Source organism: Petaurus breviceps, unplaced genomic scaffold (genome assembly GCF_028583685.1).
Source record: "Petaurus breviceps papuanus isolate PSGF00001 unplaced genomic scaffold, PetGlider_PUasm1.0 379, whole genome shotgun sequence".
In the NCBI taxonomy this organism is placed as follows: domain Eukaryota; kingdom Metazoa; phylum Chordata; class Mammalia; order Diprotodontia; family Petauridae; genus Petaurus; species Petaurus breviceps.
Genome location: NW_027186303.1, coordinates 336,002 through 351,095, shown reverse-complemented (window position 1 = coordinate 351,095; position 15,094 = coordinate 336,002).

Here is a 15,094-nt window from a genome sequence, read left to right as displayed (position 1 = left end):
TTGCCATTTCTTTCTCCAGCTCATTTTACAGATTAGGAAACTGAGGTAAGTAAACTGAAGTGACTTGCCCAGGGTCACACAACTAGTAAGTGTCTGATGTCAGATTTGAACTCAGGAATATGAGTGTTCCTGACTTCAAGACCCGTACTCTATCTACTGCACCATCAGTTGGCTACAGTGTGTCACTGAAGCCACGTGAAGCATGCATGCATTGGTGAGGGAGAAAATCTGAAGGTAGAGAGAACAATTAACAGCCAAAGAAAGAGGTGATGATGCCTTGAACTGAGAGTGATTGCCATGGCAAATTAAGAAGAGGGGGAGAGATAGAAGAGATATGCCAAAGGACAATCAATAGGAACTTGGCAGCTGATAGAAATAAGGAAAAAAAATAGAAGAATGATTTAATCATGCTGTTGAGGTCTGAAGCCTGAGGGACTGGGCAAATGGCAATGCCCTTAACAGAAATCAGAAAACTGAGAGCTTTAGGAGTATTAAGGAATTGCTTCAGCCTCAGACACTTAACACAAAAACTAGCCATGTGACATTGGGCAAATCAGTTAACCCCAAAAAGAAAAAAAAAAGGAATTGCTTCAGCACTCTTTTTGATGAAGATATTCTTTATATATTATAGCTGTAAGGAATGTGATAGATTTCAAACACATCAGTGGGCACCATGAGCAAGTTCTCCTTTCACTGGGCAAAAGCTGAACATTGTATAATCTTTTGAAATGGGTTGGTAAAACAAAAGAAAGTTGGAGGTAATGCAGAGCTGGAAAATCCATGAGGATAATAAGTAACACATTAACAAGATATAGTTACAACAGGTTGAACAGGAAAAAAAAATTTCCCACAGGAAAGAAAAATATCCAATAGTACACGTAGCAATGTCTACCCTGGCCATAGTCCTTTGCAGTAATGTCAAGAAATGCAACAAAAATAGTTGTAAAATACTGGTTCCATGGGAATAAAGATGATGAATTCCTTTGGAGATATATTGAATTTGAGACACTAGTAGGATGTCCAGGCAGAAGTGTCCAGCAAGTTATAAATACAGGAGCAGAAGTCAGAAGAGAGTTTGAGGCTAAAGATACTGACTTTGGAATCACTTGTCTTGAGAGGATTGTTGAAGGCATAGAAGTGGGTAAGATGACCAAAGGAGAGAGCGCAAAAAGAGAAGAGGCCCCTGGGAAGAGAGCCTTGATCAGGGGTGGGGAATTGTGGCCTTGAGGCCACATGTGGCCCTCTAGGTGCTCAAGTGTGGCCCTTTGAGGGGCCACACTTGAGCACCTAGAGCGTGAAGTTTGGATTCAGTCAAAGGGCTACACTTGAGGACCTAGAGGGTGAAGTTTAGATTCAGTCAATGGGCCACATTTGAGAACCTAGAGGGTGAAGTTGGATTCTGTCAAAGGGCCACACTTGCAGACTTAGAAGGACATATGTGGCCTCAGGGTCACAGATCCCCAACCCTGGTCTTGATCAATGCCCACCTATATACTAAGGGTAAGATGGAATCATAGATTCAGAGCTAGAAGACACTTTCAAGATAAACCAGTCTAATGTTTCCATTTTGCAGTTGGGGAAAGAGATCCAGGATTTGAATGCAGGTCCTCTTTCTTTCTAACATCATACTCTGAAGTATCTTTTCTTCTCTAACATGACATTTCTCTAGAGGGACAAACTTAGACAAGGCACCACGTCTCTGGACCTCAATTTCTTCATACCAAAAATTAGAGTTGGACCAAAAGTTTACCAAGCCCCCTTCCATCTCTAACATTCCATATTTCTTCTTCCGTCTCCCTTCCCTTCTCCTTCCACACTGGGCAGAAAAGCCAAAGCCAGCTTTTAAGATGGCAACATGAACATTTTTCAGTATGATTCAAACTGGCCCTACTCAGTCATTCCCTTTGGTTTAGCCTGGATATCCCCATTCTGCAAAGTGTTCATTGCTAGAAAAAAGCAGGAGCCTGAGGTCACATATGTCCAGGGCAGAATCTGACATAACTCCTCATTTTCTCTCACAGTAGGCCTTGAGCTTCGTCAGTTAGGTATATTCAGTGTTGATTGGCCAAATGACAAGAGTAGTTATTAATGGTTCTTTGTCATCTCAGAAGGAGGTCTGCAATGAGTGCCCTAGGAATCTGTGCTTGGCCTTCTATTGTTTAAAGATTTTTAAAAATGACTTGGATATAGACAGAGATAGCATGTTTATTATGTTTGACATGTCACAAAGGCAGAAGAGCTAGCTAACACAGATGACAGTGTCAAAATCCCCAATGATGTCAACAGGCTAGAATGTTGGGTTGGATAAAGATAAAATTTAATAAAAATAAATGTGAAGTTTTATACTTGGATTAAAAAGTACCAGGTTCACAAGTACAACATAAAGGGGACCAAGCTAGGCAACAATTGGTCTCAAAGAAAGATCTGGGGGTTTTAGTGGTCTGCAAGCTGGATGGCTAGGTGGTACAGTGGATAGAGCACTGGGCCTGGAGTCAGGAAAAGCCATCTTTGTGAGTCCAACTCTGGCCTCAGACATTTATTAGCTGTGACCCTGAGAAAGTCACTTAACCCTGTTTGCCTCAATTTCCTCATTTATAAGATGAGCTGGAGAAGGAAATGGAAAACTACTCTAGTATCTGTGCCAAGAAAACCCCAAATGGGGTCAAACACAACTACTCAACTAAACAACAACAACATGTACTAGATTCTGTGCTAGGGGCTTAGAGATACAGAGATGAAAAGAAACACTCCCTGTCCTCAAAGAGCTTACATTCTAATGAGGGAGTCTTATACATAAGTAAGTGCATAACATCACACACAGATAATTTCCAAGGGGAAAGCAATGAGAACTTCGTCACTTCTCTCTCATCTGCTCCCCTTCTCCCCCTGATGCTCCCCCACACCCAGCCAACCAAGCTTAAAGGTTTACTTTGAAGACAGTTCTGGGAAAGGGTATCCCCAAAGTCAGAATGTTTAGCCCCTCACAGACGCATACATGTTAACTTTCCAATATGACAGCCATCCTCTCCATGATGCATCCATGTCCCCCCCTCCCTGTGATGCTTGAGGATCATAGAGACCTCCCATTCAATGCCGGGGGGTTGACATGACATCAGGCCTCTTTAGTGTGTCAGGTTTGTGGATGAGGTTTTCTCCCCACCCCCAGTTTGTTTTGTTCTCTATGGTAATAAATCTTGTCTCTGCCTCAATCAGAGCATATTATCTTCTTCTTTTCTCCCCCTCCCCCTCCTGTGAGCAAGGCGGCAATCTGTTCCCTTTGAAATCCTTCATCATCTTGGCTCTCTCCATCTCCGCTTACCCAGATTTCCGAGATTGTTGATGATTATGTAACAGATGGCCTACCAGACCTCCGACTCTTTGCTGGGTTAGCTAGCTTGGCTCTGAACATAGCAGCACTGCAGTAAACATTCACAGGCATGGACGCTCATGAATTTTAACTCCTCCCTGACAAAGGAATCCAAAGGGAAAAAGAGCCAATCTATCAGGGGCCCAAGCAATTAAAAGGCTTAGGTTGGCTCTCAGCTTGCTTGCTGCCTTCAATATCTATATCTCCCTTTGCTGGTTTTGGCCATTCAGACTAGGTTAGGTCAGCCTGGGCTGCCATTCATCTCTAAGCCAAGCATCTAAACGAAGCATCTAAACAGTAAGATGGCTTCATGCAGATACCAAGGAGCTGCCAGTGGCCTGTGCTCTTCCTTTGGCTCTTAATCAGAAAGGATTCTTCATTTACTTAGTGTCTGTTCTTATAGTAAATTCCATCTCCCTTCCTTATGTGCCCTCTCCCCCTTTTTTTTGCACACACTGTCTTCATGCCTGGAATGCACTCTCTCTTCACTTCTGCCCTGTTGCCTCTATGTTCAAATACAAACCTATTTGTTTGGTATGTAAAGTCCTTCACAATCTGGTTCCAGTCCATCTTTTCAGGCTTATAATGTCTTACTTCCCGTCATACACTATGTGCTTTAGCCAACCTAGTCTACTTCAATCCACCAAAAAGCCTTTATTAAGCACCTATTATGTACCAAGAAGTGGGCTAGGTGGAGGGATACAAATACCAAAGGAAAAAAAGGGTACAAAAGTATTTATACCAGCTCTCTTTGTGGTGGCAAAGAATTGGAAATTGAGGGGATGCTTATCAATTAGGGAATGGTTGAACAACTTGTGGTATATGAATGTAATGGAATACTATTGCACTATAAGAAATGATGAGCAGGCAGATTTCAGAAAAATCTGGAAGTACTTGAATGAACTGATGCTGAGTGAAATGAACAGAACTAGGAGAACAGTGTATATAGTAACAGCCACAGTATGCGATGACTAACTTTGATAGACTTATCTCTTCTTAGCAATGCAAGGATCCAAGGACTTATGACTCAAAATGGTTTCCACATCCAGAAAAAGAACTATGGAGCCTGCATGCAAACTAAAGCATATTATTTGCTCTCTTTTTTTGGTTTATTTCTTCTTTCTCATGGTTTCTCACATTGGTTCTAATTCTTTATAACCTGACTAATGTGGAAATAGGTTGTATATGTAGGGCCTATATCAAATTACACACCATTTTGTGGTGAGGAGAGGGGAGAGATGGGGAGAAAATTTGGAACTCAGAATCTTATGGAAGTGAATGTTGAAAATTTGGATCCAAGTCATAAAGGACTTTATAAGCTAAGTAGGGAAGTTAATATTTGATTCTGGAGGTAATGGGGTACCACTGGGGGTTATCAAATAAAGGAGTGACATGGTCAGAACTGTGTTTAAGGAAAATCATTTTGGTAGCTAAATGGAGGATGGATTGGAGTGGGGAGAGACTTGAGTCAGGGAGGCCAGTTAGAAAACTGTTGGAATAATCCAGACATGAGCCTGAAGTAGGATGGTAGCTGTGTGAGTAGAGAGAAATGGATGTATAGAAGAGACCTTGTGGAGAGAGATAGCGAATTTGGCCACTAATTATATGTGAAGGAAGGGAGAGTGAGGAACTAAGATTAACCTTGAGCTTACACTCTGGAACACTGAAGAATGGCTGCCTTTTGTATATAACATTACATCTTTCATCTCCATGACTTTGCCCAGACTGTCCCCCATTCCTAGAATGAAAGATCTTCCTTACCTCTTCTCCTTTTACCTCTCATCTCAAATACAAAGTCCTCTCTTTTCCATATGATTTCAATCTATTTTTTTTTTCAGATTTATTCCACAGGAATCTTCCCCATCATCTCCAGTCCAGTTGGCCAGATCTTCTTGTTGACTCTCATACATAATATAGTCTCCTATCTTTGTGCCTTTGCTCTATGTCTGAAGTTGTTTCATTACTTTCTCAATCAATCAATAAACATTTATTAAGCACCTCTTATCTACCAGGCACTGTGATAAGTGCTGGTGATATAAAAAGAGGCAAAAGACAGTCCCTGCCCTCAAAAAGCTTAAAATTCAATGCACATTTTAGAATCCTTGGGTTTTTTTTTTCAGCTCAGTTCACATATAACCTCCTACCATGACCTTTTCTGATCACTCAAGTTGACGGTGCCTTCCCCATTGAAATTGAACATATTTTGCATCAACCCTCCAATTTAGATCTAGCACTAGGTGTCCCCTCCATTAATTTTTTTCTCTGCTATCTTCTGATGACTAGAAAGTGACCCGAGCTTCTCAGCAGAAGACAGTAAAGCTCTGAGAGGCCTAATCACCAAGAATGGGTTCAAATTTAGGCCTGGCAGTTGGCATATCTTTGGAAGAATCCTTTTTCTTTTTTAGGGGTCTTGAATTGAGATTTTATGGGCATAGGAAAATCCCTCTATCAATACAGGTTGGCATCTTTTCTGCCACTTATAACCCTAAAGTTGCCTTGGGAACTGAGAGATTAAAGAACTTAACCAGGGTCCTACAGACAGTATGTATGAGGTGGAATTCAAACCTAGTTCTTCCAGAATCAGAGGCTTTCTATTTATTCATGCTGCCTCTTGGAAAAAAATAAAATAAGAAAAAGATATACATTTTTAGCACCAGCTAAGGATTAGACAAAATATTTTTTCCCTTCCCTTAAGTCTTGGACTCTAGCACGTGACTTTTCCCATGGAAAAATTGTTCCCTTACCTTCCCTCCCATAATAGCAAAACATGTCACCCATCTAGCTCTAGGTGATGCAGTTCTTAGAAGGTGGAGAGTGAGTGATTAAGGGCTAAGTTCAAATCTGGCCTCAGATACTTACTACTGAGTAACCCTGGACAGATCACATAACTAACTGTTCAATACCTCACTTTCCTCAATTGTAAATGGGAGTAATAATAGCATCTACCTCCCAAAGTAGTTGTGAGGACCAAATGAAATAATATTTATAAAAGACTTATTATTGGGAATACAAAAAGAGACAAAATACAGTCCCTGCCCCCAAGAAGCTTACAATTTAATGCACATTTTAGAATCCCTGTTTTTTTTCAGCTCAGCTCATATACAACCTCCTACCATGACCTTTTTTGGTCACTCAAGTTGACTTAAATTGGAACTTGGACTAGGACAAGGTTTTCTTAGTCTAGGCTGTTGAGCTATAATTTATGGGTAACTAAAGAACACCATTATGTATTAATAAAGTGAAAGAAGGCTCAACAATGGGGTAAGCTTATACAGCCCTGATGTTTTCATGCATAACACAGAACAAGAACTTAATAAATAATTGTCCCTCTCTCCTATTCAGCTTTCCTCCATAAAGATATAACCAGGAATTATTGGAGATTGACATTCTTACAAATTTCAATCGGGGAAGTCAGTCCAGTTGGGCTAGAAGCAGGCAAAGAACACACTTAGAATATCTGAACTCAAAGTGAGGTAGAAACTTTTAAAAGCTACAGATCCTTTAAAGTCAAGTTATTTTTATGTGTGTGTATGTGTGTGTGTGTGTGTGTGATACAGGTGTGTTATAAGAAAGGTAAAGGGAATATTTTAGCACTATAGGAATGAAGCAAAAATAAAGGTGAGAAGGAAGTATGATGTTTATTTATTAACAGGCTCATGGCTACATGTGAAAGTAAACTACATAAAACATTCAACTTCTCCAAGAAAATAAGCTAACTAGGATTAAGTTAAATATTGGGAAACAGAACTAAAGAAGTCAAGGGACTAGAGGGGGTGGAGCAAAGACAGCAGTGTAGAAGCAGGAAAACTCTTTGAGCTCCCCCCATAACCACCTCAAATACCTATAAAATATGACTCTAAACAAACTTTAGAGCTACAGAACCCACAAAGTGACAGAGAGAAACAAATCTCTCACTGAAGGCAGCCTGGCAGACTGACAGGAATGGTCCATTTCAGCACATTGGGAGAAGAGCCCAGTCCCATGTGAACCCACAGTTTTAGCCTCAGGGTGGCCCGGCTAGCCACAGTTGGAGGGACTTTGGAAGGGTGGATCACCAGCAGCTGTGGCGGTTTCCAGAATTATCAACACATCAATGCCAAAGGCAAAGTAAAAGGTCAGTGTGGACTATGGGAACAGGGGGAGTGAGAATACAGTCTGGCCTCTCCCCCCAGAGGGAGAAGTGGCTGAGGTGCTGTGACTATGCAGCTGCCACGACATGGCTGCTTCAAAGCTCCTGGCCTACAGATTATAGGGGGACCAAGTGACCATTCTAAGGGGTAATTGATCTTGCTTTAACCTGCTTGGATCTGGATCACTATCTAGGGTGGAGGTCCTGGGGTGTGTGACCAGGTGCCAGAGCCAGTGGAGGTTTCAGAGAGGGCAGTCAACTATTAGCTCTGGCAGCTGTGAAAAACCCCAGGCATTTGAGACAAAGCTCTCCTCTCTGGGAGCAGAGCTCTACTGTGGCAAAAACAACAACAACAACAAACAAACTTAAAAGCCAAGTAATTGAGTGGCAACATGAGCAAGCAAAGGAAGCAAAGCAAGCACAACAATCTAACTTTAGATTCCTTTTGGGGGGACAAAAAGGATCAAAGCATGGAATAGGAGGAAGACAGTGAAGTCAGAACTCCTGCACCAAAAGGTTCCAAGAAAAATATGAATTGGTTACAGGCCATAGAGGAGCCTAAGAAGGATTTTGAAAACCAAATAATAGAAATAGAGGAAAAAATTGGGAAGAGAAATGAGAATGATGCAAGAAAATCATGAAAAGAGAGTCAACAACCTGACTGAAGAAGATAATACCTTGAAAAATAGACTAACTCAAATGGCAAAAGAGGCTCAAAATCCAATGAGGAGAAGAATGCCTTAAAAAGCCGAGTTTGCCAGATGGAAAAAGAATCTCAAAAGCTCACTGAAGAGAATAATTCCTTCAGAATTAGATTGGAGCAAATGGAAGCTAGTGACTTTATGAGAAATCAAGATACTATTAGACAGATCCAAATAAATGAAAGAATAGAAGGCAATGTGAAATATCTCATGGGGAAAACCACTGACCTGGAAAATAGATCCAGGAGAGATAATTTAAAAATTATTGGACTACCTGAAAACCATGATGAAATAACAAACCTAGAAATCATCCTTCAAGAAAGTCTCAAGAAAAATTATTAGAACCAGAAGGCATACTAGAGGTTGAAAGAATTCATTGATCATCTCTTGAAAAAAGATCCCAAAAAGAAAACTCTTAGGAATATTATCCAGGTTCCAAAATTCCAGATCAAGGAGAAAATATTACAAGCAGCCAAGAAGAAACAATTTTAATACTGTGGAAACACAATCAGGATAACACAGGATCTGGCAGCTTCTACAGTGAGGGATCAAAGGACTTGGAATATGATATTCAGGAGGTCAGAGGAGCTAGGATTAAAACCAAGAATCACTTAAGCAGCAAAACTGAGTATCCTGTTTCAGGGGAAAATATGGTCATTCACTGAAATAGAGGACTTTCAAGCTTTCTTGATGAAAAAAACAGATTTGAATAGAAAATTTGACATTCAGATATGAGAAGCAAGGGAAGCATGAGAAGGTAAACAGGGAAAAGAAATCATAAGGAATTTATCAAAGTTGAACTATTTACATTCCTACATGGAAAAATAATAATTGTAACTTATGAAACTATTCTCAGTATGAGGATAGTTGTAGGAAATATAAATGTATATATACATATATATGTGTGTGCATACATATATGTCTATATAGAAGGATATATGGGTGTATGTGAATGTGTGTACATACATGTACAGGTATACATAGACAGAGGGCACAGGACCAATGGAATAGGAAGGGATGAGCCTTAAAATGTGAAATTGAGAGGTGAGAGAGGAATATAATGAGAGGAGATGGGAAGACAGAGAATGGGGGTAAATTTTCTCATATAGAAGAGGCAAGGGAAAACTGGTACAATGGAGGGGAAGAACAGGAAGGCAAAAAGGAATGGGTCAACCTTACTCTTATTGAATTTGGCTTAGGAAGGGAATGATATACACGCTAAATAGGGTATCTCTCCCTACAGGAGAGTAGGGGGAAGGGGACGAGAGGAGGGATGATGGAGGGCAGGGCAGGTTGGGGGGGGAGGGTAGTTAGAAGCACAAACTTTTGAAAAAGGACAGGGTCGAAGTAGAGAATAGAATAAGTGGGAGGCGGGATAGGATGGAGGGAAATATATTCAGTCTTTCACAATATATCCACTATGGAAATGTTTCGCATAACTACACATGTACAACCCATATTGAATTGGTTATCTTCCCAGTAAGGGTGAGTGACTAGAGAGGAAGGGAAAGAATCTGGAATTTAAAGTTTTAAAATCAAATGTTAATATATTATTATTATTATTATTATTATTTTACATGTAACTGGGAAATAAGATGTACAGTTACTGAGGGGTGGAGATCCATCTTACCTTACCAGAAAGTTGGAGAGAGAATGGGGGAGGACATAGGAGAGAACAGAGTGGGAGAAGGGCATACAGTGAGATCGCTGTTTTGGGGGTGGTGGGTAGGGGAAAGATGGGGAGAAAATTTGTAACTCAAAATCTTGTGGAAATGAATGATCTAAACTAAAAATAAACAAAATTTAATTAAAAAAGCAGTGAAGGAACTTGACCAATATCACCCTGATGATAAGCAACTGACCAGAGATTCGAACCCAAGTCCTTTAATTCCAAATCTAGCCATCTCTCTCCTACTTCTATCAGGCTCTACCCTTGATGATACCTTTTGCATTTTACAATTTTCTAATAACTTCCTAATATAGTATATCATTGGATCTGAATGAGCACCTTGTGAGATGGGCAAATCCAATATAATTGGATCTGAATGGGCACCTTGTGAGATGGGCAGGGAGTATTTATTAATCTACCCATTTTAAAGATGAGAAAATTGAAGCTTAGAGATATTAAGCAATACCAATATCACATGACTAATAAATGACTAAATTGGAATTTGAACCAGGACCAGGTCTTCTTAGTCTAGGCTCTTTTTAGTCTAGGCTGTTGAGCTATCATTTATGGGTAACTAAAGAACACCATTATGTATTAACAAAGTGAAAGAAGACTCAACAGTGGGGCTGACTCATACAACCCTGATGTTTTCATTATGCATTTGAGTGTACATCCAGGGAGTAGGGGATGGGAAATGTGAAGAAAAGTCCACAGACAACAAGGTGGCAAGATGGTCCAGCAGGGAGTGTGTGTGTGTTTCCTAGAAAGGGGCACTTCAGCGTCCCCTATTTGGGCTCAAAGGAAAATTAATGCAGAGGAGTACAGGAAAATGGTCAAACAAAGCTAGAGTTCAATATATTATGGCAGAGAGAGACTGGGAAGAGGGGCCAAAATGCTTCCCTGGAGTGTGAGATGCTACAATTCTGAGAAAGGAAGACAGAATCATGTGTGACTGTTTCATGAGATAATAGATTTCTCTGGCTCCTGCCATTTTGAGGGCAGTTGCAGAGGAGAAGCAAATGACATTGTGGAATGTATCAGGAGCCAGAATGGCACAATGGAAAGGTGGCTGGCTTTGTAGCCACTGAACTTGGGTTCAAATCTTTCCTCTTACTGTTACTTCCTATATGACTCTGTGGAATAGCCATGGTATCAGTTTTCTCATCTATAATATGAGAAACGGTTGAACTAGATATACTCTGAGATTCCTTCTAGATTTATAGTCCTATGACCTGGGTTCAAATCCTACCTCTAACACTGTGTAACCATGGCAAGCCACTTAACTCCCTTCAGTCTCAGTTTCTTCATCTGTAAGAGGGTTGCAATGAATAACCTTCATGGTCTAGATTTATGATCCTATGATCTCAAGTCACTTCATCCCCTGAGCCTCAATTTCCTTATATTTAAAATGAGATAGTTGGGCTAGATGGTTCTGAGGTCCCTTCCTCTAAGGATCTTCCAGTCTAATATTGCATGACCCCAGTAATGGAGGGGTTGGGGGGGGGATTCAGCAGTATCAGGAAGCTACCAGAGGCTGTCAGATGACTTTCTGCTTTTAAGGCTTCCCCAGCTACTGTGAGCAAGGCAGTTTAGAAGAAGAGGTCACGGTTGTGGCCAGTGTCTGCTTAGGAAGAAGTAAGAGAGAGGTGTTTCAGAGGAAGAGAGTTTGCACTTTGGGATGTATGAAGAAAGGATGAAAAGCTAAAGATAGAATCCAGTCTAAAAGATTATTTGCATCATGGGTATCTATCATTTCCCATACACTGCTATTTTCAGGTGAAGTTAAGGAAAGGAAACACATTGTGTGACCTCACAATACAAGTGCCCAGAGAATCTATAGCTTCATAGATCTGGAGATAGAAAGGATCTCCTAGGTATCCAGTGCAACTCCTCCATTTTATGGATGAGAAAACAAGCCCAGGGAGACCAAGGGACTCACATGAGGTCACACAGGTAGAAGAGTCAGTGGTGGGATTTGATTCCAAGCCTTTTGACTCCCAAGTCAGTGTCCTTTCCATTACACATGCTGCAGTAAACAGAACATGATGAATCAGGACATGGGGACATAAAGGGCTAGGATAGTGTGAAGTGGAGTTATCATTAAGCAATACTGAAAATATTCATCTAGGATAGTGTTAGGCACATGGTAGATTTTCCATAAATGTGTTGGTTGATTGAATAATTTGAGGGTCATGGCAGCTCCATGGTCAATGAACTAAATAAATATTTAGAAAGAAAACACCTCTCCCCCACCCCCAGTTTACCTCCCTTTCTGCTTTTCTACCTTCCTTCTAATTTGCCTCATCCCCGGGCAAGGGCCAGTGTCAATGTACCCTGGTACCTCTGTGCAACATGCAAAGTCCACTGTTAAAGAAACCATTGGAAAAATGGAAAGAAATCTGGCAAAAACTAGGTATAGACCAACATCTCACTCTATATATCAACATCTCACGCCATCTACCAACATAACCTCTTAATGGATGAACAGAACCAAGAGAACTTTGTATATAGTAATAGCAATATTCTTCAAAGAATAATTGTGAATGATTAAGCTAGTCTGAGTAATATGAATATTCAAGTCAACTACAGAGGGTTTATAAAGGAAGATGTTATCCACCTCCAAAGAAAGAACTGATATGTGGAAGTATGTATGTTATAGTTTTGTGTCATGTGTTGTCCTTCTCTAATGCAGGACTGAGAGGGAGACAACTTGGAACTCAAATCATAACCAAAAAATAAATAAAATAAATATTTTTTTTAAAATTCTGTACAATTTGATGTTATTAGTCAATTGTAGTAATACCCTGAGCAACCATGGATATACTAAATTTAGTCTATAAAGATCCAATTTAAAAACAAACTAACTAAATCATTTAATCTGGGAAGGTTACTAACTGAGTGATCTTGAGCAAGTGACTTAACTCCTCTAAGCCTCAGTTTTCCCATCTCTAAAATGGGAATAATATCATCTCCTCCCTCACAGGGTTATTGTGAGCCTCAAATTAAGTAATATACATAAAGTACTTTGGAAACTTCAAAGCACTGTATAATTATTAGCTGTGTATTCTTATGAACCATTGCTTTGTTTTTCTGGGTTCGAAGGAGTCATTTTGTTTGATGTCTCATCACCAATTCCTCATCAGACTAATTGGTCTTTAGGGTTATCTTTGGAGAAAGGATAATGCATGAGTTTCATTAGGAGGTCACAAATAGTGTACATTAGTGGAGACAGCATTGGTTGTATCCACAGACATGTGAACTTACATCCTGCCTCTGCCACTTACTATCCTGTGTGGTGAATGAGTAAGTCACCTCTCTGAGCCTCAGTTTCCTCATCTGTAAAATGAGGGCTCATAGGATCATAGATTTAAGATTAGAAGGGATGTTGGAGGCTATGTAGTCCAACCACTCATTTTACAGATGATGAAACTGAGACTCAGAGAGGTTCAATAACTTGTCTAAAGTCACAATGGTAATTTATGTAGACCTGGCTTTCACACTCAGGTTCTTTGACACCAAATTCAGCATTCTTTCCCCTGTGGTCCCTAAGGAGCCTTCCAGCTCTAAAGCTATGGACTTATCTATGACTTAAATTTTCTATGGGAATGAGTTTCATTAAGGACTTCCCTCTCCCCATAAGGTAAGTAGGGTGAGGATTATTGTTCCCACTTCTCTGAGGAAAGGACTAAGACACCCAAAGCTAAAGTGACTCATTCATTGTCATACAGCAGGTGAGTTAGAGAGCTAGAATTTGAATCCTGATTCCCCAAGTCAATGCCCAGCACTTTTTTTTCCATGCTACCACTCTGTCTGTCAAAGGTAGAGATCATGGAAATAATTTGCCATCTGGGAAGCTGACATTGTCAAACATTGAGGGATGAACAATAATCATATTTTGAAATGTTATAATAGTCTTTTAATGTGAATATCTGAAAGAACTGTTATTTTTGCCAACACAAGGAGCTTCTAGTATGGGAATTCCCTCCATTAGCACAGATTAACAGCTCTCTAGGACAAATCCCAGATAGTTTCCAGTGGCCAAGAAAGTGTAGTTGACTTGCCTGGGTTTACATAGCTAGTTAGTGTCAGGAAAAGGATTACAACCCAAGTCTTCCTGATTCTAGACCCAAATTTCATGGTATTTTGTACCCAAGAGTTATCAATAATTTGGGTGATAAAGCACCAGTCCTGAAGTCAAGAGGACCTGAGTTAAAATCTGTCATCAGATACTTACTAGCTGTGTGACCCTGGGCAAGTCACTTAACTCTGATTGCCTCCAAAAATCTAGTAATAATTTGGAAGATAAGATGGCAAGAATACTGCTATAGGAATTCAGAGATGGGGGAGATTAATCCTGGGTCTGATTGGTTAAAAAAAGCCTTCACAGAAGAAGTGAGAATTGATGTGGAGTCTATATGAAGGGCAAGATCTCAAGGGCAGAGGAGAATAATAATGGCATACATTTATAGAGCACTTCAAGAGTCATAAAGAATTTTAAATATATTGCCTCATTTAATCCAACCATCACTTAGCCTATTTGCCGCAAACCTACACAATAGCCGTATAAGGTGAATGGGGCTTGTATTATTGCCTTCATTTTACAACTGAGGAAACCGAGTCTTAAAGTGGTTAAAGGTGTTGCCCAAGGTCACAGAGATAGCTAGTAGATCTGGACTCAACCACTCCTTTGCTATTCTCATTGTGATTTAACCTATATACTTTTTTCTGTTGTCTACACTTGCTTACCCTTTTGTACAAAATAATTCCTCCATAGATGCCTTTCCTATGATCTGTTTTTGCACTTCCCATGACTATTTTGGTTTACATCTCTAGCCCTTCCTCACATCTTTCTGTCTCTTGACTTCCCTTTATATTCCATTCATATTCTCTCACATCTTTATTCCAAAAATCAAAATAGTAAGATGCTGAAGATCCCTAGAGCTGAAATGAATCACCAACCAATATACCCTCTACCTAAAATAGAAATTCTGTTGTTAGCATTTATGACCAGTGATCACCAGCTTCTGACTGAAGAACTCCAAAGAAGGAAGTATCACTACTTCCTGAGGCAGTCCATCCCTTTTTAAAAGTGTAATTTCATTTATTTTTTTTGTTAAATTTTTAAGTTCTAAATTGTCTCTCTCCCATTCCCCACCCCACATTACAAAACACTACCATTTAAGAGAGAGAGAGAGAGAGAGAGAGAGAGAGAGAGAGAGAGAGAGAGA